Source organism: Lipotes vexillifer, unplaced genomic scaffold, assembly GCF_000442215.2.
Source record: "Lipotes vexillifer unplaced genomic scaffold, Lipotes_vexillifer_v1.1 scaffold75, whole genome shotgun sequence".
Classification (NCBI taxonomy): domain Eukaryota; kingdom Metazoa; phylum Chordata; class Mammalia; order Artiodactyla; family Lipotidae; genus Lipotes; species Lipotes vexillifer.
Genome location: NW_006771517.1, coordinates 2,715,492 through 2,724,084, shown reverse-complemented (window position 1 = coordinate 2,724,084; position 8,593 = coordinate 2,715,492). Strand labels below are relative to the sequence as shown.

Sequence of the window (8,593 nt, the reverse complement as noted above, 5' to 3'; positions counted from 1 at the left end):
AGATCTCTTAAGGCCTCGGCTGAACTTGCACACTGTCACTTTCATCCACATTCCACTGGCCAAAGCAAATCACATGGCTGTATCTAATATCAACAGAGTAGGGAGTATCAATCAGTCCTGACTGCAGGAGAGACTGAGTCATTGAATAGTAATCTAATTTGCTGCAAGATAGGTCATGCTGCACCCCAATGTTCACAGTGGCACTATTTACAATAGCCAAGAAATGGAAGCAGCCTAACACTTAGGCTGCTTACATTTCTTGGCTATTGTAAATAGTATGTATGTGTGTGTGTGTATACATACACACACACACACACAAAATGGAATATTACTCCGCCATAAAAGAATGAAATATTGCCATTTGAAGCAACATGAATGGACCTAGAGATTATCATACTAACTGAAGTAAGTCAGAGAAAGATAAATATTATATGATATCACTTATATGTGGAAACTAAAAAATAAAACATATGAACTTATTTACAAAACAGAAACTGATCCACAGACATAGAAAATAAACTTATGGTTATCAAAGGAGAAGTGGGGAGGGATAAATTAGGAGTATGGGATTAACAGATGCACACTACCATATATAAAATAAATAAACAACAGGGATTTACTGTATAGCACAGGGAACTATATTCTGTATCATATCCTCTCCCCTTTCTTCTTTCTCTTTCTTTTTCTCTCTCTCCCTCTCTGTTTTTCTTAACAGGTAAGGAAACTAAGGCTCAGAGAGGTCAAATACAATAACTTCTCCAAGCTTATACTGCTAGTAAATGACAGAGCTGGAATCCAACCAAGTTGGAGTCAACTTTACACATGCCATATACACAAGGCCAAGAGGTTTGGACTTTCTCTGAAGGTGATGCAATGCCACTGAAAACTCTTGAGCAAGAAAGGTACATGGTGGTTAATAAACTTTCCTCCAGTAGCAGTGTGCTGAGCACGTGGGAGGGGGAGAAAGGAGGGGGCCCCTACAGTAGTCACAAAACTTCAGGCCAGAATTGAAAAGGGGCTGGGCTGGGGTAGTGTCAAAAAGAAAAAAACAAAAAAAAACAGTAAATGTAAAAATCAAATAGACAGAAGTGAGAGACAAGTTGAAGAACATTTTAAAAATGCTTTTTTCTTTGTTCAGTGTTGAAATAAAAATTCATGTGTGTTGCAAAAAGAAAAAATCAAACAAAAAATTCACACAGGGGAGACAGAAGTGTTTAAAGTTCTCTTCTCTTCCTGTCTCCTGAGATAAGCTCCATTAAGAGTTTGTGGGGCCTTCACTGGTGGTCCAGTGGCTAAGACTCCATACTCCTGGGTTCGATCCCTGGTCAGGGAACTAGATTCCCATATGCCACAACTAAGAGTTCACGTGTCGCAACTAAAGATCCCACGCGCCACAACTAAGACCTGATGCAGCCAAATAAATAAATATTAAAAAAAAAAAGTTTGTGGTAAATCCTTCCTGAACTTTGTCTAAAACTATATAATACATTTACATATACCCATTTTTAAGTGTGTTTTTAAAATGTGTTCTCACCAAACTTTTGTTTTGTCTCTTGCTTTTTCTCACATAATAGTATGGCAAGGCCAGCTTTCCATGTCCAGAAATTAAATGATCCTCATCACTTTTAACAGCTTTGCCACTTACTAGCTGTGTGAGTTTGAACACATGGTTTAACCTCTCTGAAACTTGGTGTGCTTAATTTGTAGATGGGGATAAACATGTAACTGTCACATAGGGCTATTGTGAGGATTAAATGAGTTAACACACGTAAAGCATCTTGTATAGTGTCTGACACATACTAAGTGCTCTCCCTGTTAATAGCACCATGTTTAGCTGTACCATAACTTACTTAACCAGTTCTGTACCCATGGTCACTTAGTGTGCTATGTTGTTTACAAAGATGGCCACAATGACCCCCCCACCCCCACACGACTCTGCAATATGACTTTGATGTTTTTTCCATCAAGAGATGGAGTCTATTTCTAGTCTCCTTGAATCTGAGCTGGTCATGTGACAGGCTTTGATCAATAAAAGGCAGTGAAAGTGATGCTACAGCTCTTCTGAGCCTAGGCCTCAAGAGGCCTTGCTGCTTTTGTTCTTTTCCTTTCAGACGCCATCATGAGGAAGCCTGAGCTAGCTTGCTGAAGAAGCCACAGGGAGAAGAACCTAGGCACTCAAGCCAGCAGGCCCAGCCACCTGCCAGACCTGTGAATGAGGCCATATAGGACCAGTGAGCTTGCCGACCTGCTAACTGACTGCAGATACAGAAGTAAGCCTGGGCAAGACCATGTACAGCAGAAAAGAGCTGTGTCTCAGCTGAGACATGTCCAAGTTGCCAATCCACACAAAATAACCAAAAATTTATTGTCGTGTTAAACCACTCTGTTTTGGGGTGATTTGTTGAGCACCAATAGAAAGCTGATATGCTGAGGCTCTTCTTACACAGTGCCTATGGCCCTGGTTGGAATGCAAGCTCCATCTCTTGTATGTGACCTTGGGCATGTCCTGTAATCTGACCGAACCTCAGTTTCCTGGTCTGTACAGTGGGATACTTTTAGTTTCTACCTCATCCGGCTGACGTGAGGATTAAATGAGATGATGAACATTCAATGTGTGGCACAGGACAAGTACTGTGAACATCTTAACTGTGGTTGTGGCTGTTGTTATTGTTGTTTGAAGGAAGTCTAGCCTGAGAGTTGTGCTATGGGGGTCAGGAAGTTAGTATTAAAGATAACTGAGCTGGTCTTTGGAGGCTCCATAACTAGTGAACACTGGAGACTGATAGCTTTTTGGAACCAGAGACCTATACCAGGCTAGCCTGAGAAATGGCAGGGGCTGGGTCTCAACTGTGTCCTACAAAGTGCAAAGGGTTGTATGTCTGTGCCTGGGTGAGCCCTCTGAATGATGGCAGGGATGGAGGATGGAATTGGGTAGAAGAATGAAGAACTGAGGCTGTAGGAGGGACCGAGATCATAGTAAAGATCATTCATTCTTTTCAGATGAAATTCCAGACTCCTAATCATGGCCTGAATGCCTTGGCCACCTCTCCCACCATATTTCCTACCCTTCTTCCCTTCACTCACAGTGCTTCAGCCACCCTGGCCTCCTTCCTCAAACTTAGCAAGCTCTTTCCTGCCTCAGGACCTTTGTTCTTACTGTTTTTTCTCAGAGGGACCTTCTGAACCACTCAAGCTAAAGTTCTCCCCTCTTTCATTCTTTTTCACAGCTACTTATATTTTTCCTTCACAGTACTTATTCATTTTTTTACCTGTGCATTATTTATCACTTTAGAAGGTGAATTTCATGAGAAACTGGTATCTGTCTTGCTCATGCCACATCCCCAGCGTCTAGCACACTGTCTGGCTCATGGCCAGTGATCAACAGCTGTGAATTGAATAAGTGTGAATAAAGATAAGGGAAAAGGAGCCATAAGAGCTGAAAAGACATTATCCAAAAGCTAAGTGAAGGCCTCATTTCCTGGAAGACGCCCTCACAGAAACCTTGGAATCACCTTGTCTAACCTTCTCAGTCCACAAGTGGGGAAACCAAGACCCATAATGGAGAAATAACCAGCCTGTGGGCACCCAGAGAGCCATTTCTGTGGACTCTCAGCCCATTGGGGTCAAATGCCACAGACCTGACAGATGAGGCTCAGAAAAGGTCATGGCCACCTCCCTGAGACCATCACTATATGTCTGTAGCTGCCACCACATCATCCCACAGGGGAGGAGATTGTCTCTTTGGGAGCAGAGGTGCCAGTCAGCTGGTGAACTGTGAAAGGAGGGCTGGAGAGAGTGGGGAGGCCCATCCTGGGTAGCAGCTATTCTGAGGCAGCTCAGGGATAAAAGCAGGTACCAAAATAACCCAACCTTCTAACACTTGTACCAGACCTCACACGTCTGCCCTACCAGAGGTGAGGCTAACACTTGAATTCCTCTCAGTAACACACACACACACACAAGCTTTTAGCAGGGCCTGCAGGGAACAGGGTGATCATCAGACTCAGCCCTGTCCACTGGGGGCTTACAGTCTGATGGAACAGGCAGGCTAGGGACCAGTCAGGTTGCTGAGGGATGGTGCCTAGGTCTGAGGGAACTAAAGGTAGGGAAGATCCCGAGAGAAAAGGATTAGCCCGATGGACATACAGAAGTTAGCCAGTCCAGGAGGTGACAGTAACAGATGTAACTGCCAGTGCAAAGAGAGGGAGGCTGACAAGTTCCAAGAATAGTCTGCAGTTTTAGTGGGTGGGAGCATCATGAAATTGAAATGAGAGGGGCAGAAGAGGCGGCTTGGGGGCGAAGGGAGTGTCCAAATTATGCAGGAACTTGGATGTCAAGAGAAGAGCTTGGGCTATCTTTGGTGCACAAAGGAAAGACTTGGGAGGCTTTAACCAAGAGGACGTCATGATCAGTTTTGCAAGACAGAAACTTCCCTATAGCTTGCCCTGGAGCCGTTGCCCAGGCAAGCGGGGTGGAGGGAGGCAGATCGAAGGGAGAAAACAGTTTATTCTGGATGGGCAGCTCTGCAAAGGGCTCCTGTAAAAGGCGTGAATTGGGTCTCAGTCTCTAGAGGGCTAGTACCGTCACTTCCTCGACTGCTGCGCCACACCACTCCCGGGGGCCAACTTTCGTTCACTTGTTCCGGAACTCGAAGTTTGAGCAGAAAAAAACGTGCTGCTGGAACCCCAAGCCTAGACGAGGGGCCTGAGCAGCAGACTTCAACTCCCAAAACGCTTCGCTCTCCAGCTCTGAAGGTCGCGCATGCTTCTTTCCAAATAAGGCGGGCCGGCTTGCCGACTGGTAGAACTCGCCAGCTGGGTGAAGTGCGGGAAACCTAGGGACCGCCATCTTACCTTGGGTCAAACCAATTATACACTCAGTGGGAGGTTCGTGTTCTCGCTCTCGTAAGTTCGTACAGGTACTGAAATAAAACGCGCTTAATTACTGCAAGTCTCCTTATCATGCTTTACGTTGAGAACTTGTTCCATTTTGCGCCCCAGTCCGGAACTGAACTCCTAGGGATACAATGACACATCCCAGCATGGCACCGCACTCTGCGAGATTCCGCTGGGGGAGGAGTCGGAAGCGGTCCCGCCCCGCCTCCCGGTCGGAGAGGGGTTTCCGCTTCCGGCAGCGGCGGCTGCAGCCTCGCTCTGGTCCCTGCGGCTGGCGGCCGAGCCGTGTGTCTCCTGCTCCGCCGCCGCCATATTGTCTGTGTGAAGAGTGGGGAGAGCGGCCTCCGCCGCTGCAGTTTCCACCACAGGTACCGTGGGAGCCATCAGGCGAGGTCGTTGGGGGGTGCGGGTGGGCCCAGGATGGGGCAGCGGGGCGCGGCCGCCTCTAACGCTTCCAGCAGACTCCCGAGCGGCCCTTCGCCTTCCCCTGCCCCCCCCCCCACACTAGCCGAGGCTCCTGCAGCCCATCGGGGAGGCCCTGGGCTACCCCCCAGGGCGGGGAGTGAGGCTTGGGGGCAGAGGCTGATAGGAGGGTGGGAACTGGCTCTCGAGAGTCCATCTTGTTGCGGGGGAGAGGGCTGGGCTGGGGCGGGGACTAGGGGGCAAGTTGGAGGAGGGGGTCGGCTGAGGGGGAAGCGAGCTGGAGGGGTGGGGCCGCCGGGGGGGATGCCTGGGGGAGGGTGCCTAGGGGAGTGGTGCCCGCAGTGTAGGCTGGGGTGGACCCTCCCGCGGAGCAGAGCAGCTGTAGTGGGGGCCTTCTAAGGTCCCTCTAGGCGAAATTGGGCTTCCCACCTGCACACTGGGGTGCAAGGTGAAGGGGACCCGGGGCGAGGTCGCTGAGGATAAAGGGGAAGGGACCATGAAGTGGGGCAGAACGGGTGGAGTTGGAGTTAAGGGTTAGTTGGGAGCCTGGATGGAAGAGGAGAGGTATGTAGAATGAAAGGTTGGCTAAGAGTGTGCATGTTAGTTTGTGACCTTTGAAGAGTAGGACTTTTGTTTTTGTTTTTCGGTTGTTTTTTATATTTTTGCAGCGTTGGAACATTTCTAACCTCGGCAGGTGATGGGTGGAGCTTATGTAGTTTGTTTTTGGGAAGGAAGGGTCAGGAGAAGTTGCTTCTTGGCTGTTGCTATTGTGGGAAGGAAAGAGTTCTGGAAAGGAGGTTCCAAATTAATTGAGGAAGACCTGATTACCTTTCAGCTGCTAAATTCTATTGAGAAGTGGGTGTGAGGAGAGGAAATGAAAAGAAAGCTAGAAAGGGAAGATTTTTCTAAGAGTTGGAAGACCCCATTCCATCTAAGAAGTGGCAGTAAATATCTGGATTATCAAATATAAGTGCCACTGTTATTTAGCTGTGTGACCTAACTTGTGTAAACCTCAGTTTTCCTATCTGTAAAATGGGGGTGATAATATTTCCTAGATGGTAAATTTATGGTGAGGAGTAAATAAGATAATTTGTGTCAAGTGCTTACCACAGTGCCTGGTAGGTAGTAAGTGCTCCATAGACCTTACCTGTCACTTTTATTAAAGGGACTAGCTGGTATATATGGGGTTCCTTCAGTCTAGGTAAAGTTTATGGTCAATAATCAGACAATAGGCAAGGCTTCAGAAAATTATATTTGTAGTTGTTGAGGTGTTTTTCTTTTGTTGTTAAGTCACTTGACTTAACTGGCTTGGTGGACCTTGAGCTGAAAGACCAGGACCAATACTAGTTCTGCCTCGTGTCGTTTTTAAAAGTTCACCAGCAGTTTTCCCGGGTAGTTGTATCCTACTGTGACTTTGAAATACTTGCCTTTCATTTGCTATTGGGGGAGGGTGTATGACTTGAAGAAAGAATGAAAATATTTGAAGTTTGCTTAGATTGGTTTATCAGCTGATTACAAAATTAGGTCACCCTGGGGTAACTTTTGTTTAAATGCAAAAACCAAACATGCCTAGTTGTATCCTGTTATATGGAATACAGTAGAGAAGAGGAGCACACATTTAAGAGGGAGCAATAGGTTAGTTTCTACCTAATGGGTTAATTGCCTAGCTGTTTGGGGATGAAACAAGTAGCTTCTTTTTTACAGTGTATTTTTGGTTCTATTGCTTAGCCACACTCTTCCAGGGTGAGAGTCCTTGATTTTACCATTGTCTCTGTCTCTGAACATATAGCTTTACTTCACATACTCTTTTGGAGAAAGGAGAAGTTTTCTTTGGTAACTAAGTTTAAAGCTTGACATAGGATTTGGGTTTGTAGTAGGCAGAATGACCACCACCACCACCCCCAAGATGTCCAAACTCTAATTCCCAGAATCTGTAAATATGTTACTTGGTAAAAGGGACTTTGCAGATGTAGTTAAATATCTTAAAATAGGAAGATCATCCTGGATTTAGTGGGTAGGCCCAATCTAATCACATGAGCCCTTAAAAGCAGAGAGCTTTCTCCAGCTGGGAGTCGAGAGAGATGGGGCAGAAGGGGAAATCAGAATCGAATCATGAGAGGGACTCCATTTGCTGTTGCTAGAGGGGGCCGCATGGAAAGCATGAGAAGGAATGCGGGGAGCCTCTAGTAGCAAAGACCAGCCCCGGCTGACAGCCAGCAAGGAAATGGAGACCTCAGTCCTACAACCACGAGGAACTGAATTTGGCCAACAACCTGAATGAGCTTGAAAGTGGATTCTTCCCCAGTTTCCAGCAAGGATAACACCTTGATTTTGGCCTTGTGAGACCCTAAGCAGAAGACCTAGCCAAGCCCACCCAACTTGTGAACTACAGAAACTGTGAGACAATAAATTTCTATTGTTTTAAAGCCACTACGTTTGTGGTTTTGTTATGGCAGCAGTAGAACACTAGTGTAGATTTTGGTACCAAGAGTGGGGTACTATTACCTAAAAATGTGAAAGCGGCAGTAGAAGAGGCCAGCAAATTTTTGAGGAGCATAATAGAAAAGACCTAGACCAGATCATTAGTGGGAGTAGTGAGGGCTGAGGTGGAAGTGAGGTGTGCGTTGGAAACTGGAGGAAAGAGGATCTTTGTTACATAGTGGCAAATAAGCTTAGAATTGTGACCTGTGGTCAGGTGGAAAAGAATACTTACAAGTGATGAACTTGGATATTTAGCTGAGATTTCCAAGCAAAGTATTGAAGGTACAGCTTGGTTTATTTGTGGGGTGTGAGTCTCAGTGAGCCCATATGAAGCCCACTAGGTTCTTGAGCGTTTTATACTAGCAAAAACAGTGCCAGCTTGGATTGAAAAACACAAAGTAGTAAATTAAAGAGAGCTCTCAACCCCCCCCAACCCCCACCCCCAGTTTTACTGGTAGGAAGCAGGCTGGTAAAAAAAAAACTACTTAGTTGTTAGTTGTGAATGTGCTCCTTTTCATTAAAAAAGAAGGACTCAGGGTGGAACCAAGAGCCCAAAGAGGTGGAGTCGAAGGCTGCAGAAGAGTTTACCCTGGCTTTGAAATGGAATGGAGTTTGCCCACATTTTGAAACTGCTTTGGACCCCCGATGGATCTGCTTTTTCTTATATTTTCCCTGCTTTCTTTTATATTTTCCCTGTTAGAACTAGAATGTCTATAAGTTGCCTTATGCCGGTCTCACCGTTGTATGTTGGGAACAGATAACTTTTTTTTTTTTTTGCGGTACGCGGCCCGGGC

General features: G+C 46.2%; 1 protein-coding gene across 2 annotated transcripts in view; it reads left to right on the top strand.

Moving 5' to 3' along the window:
- The first annotated feature begins 5,095 nt into the window (after nucleotides 1–5,095).
- Nucleotides 5,096–8,593, top strand: part of CSNK2A1 (casein kinase 2 alpha 1) — a 55,917-nt gene continuing 52,419 nt past the window's right edge. Inside the window, exon 1 of one of the 2 annotated variants that reach the window (XM_007446887.1) lies at nucleotides 5,096–5,263. The gene's annotated coding sequence lies outside the window, so the exon portion shown is untranslated. The remainder of the gene's footprint in view (nucleotides 5,264–8,593) is intronic. The other variant, XM_007446888.1, reaches the window with a different exon arrangement.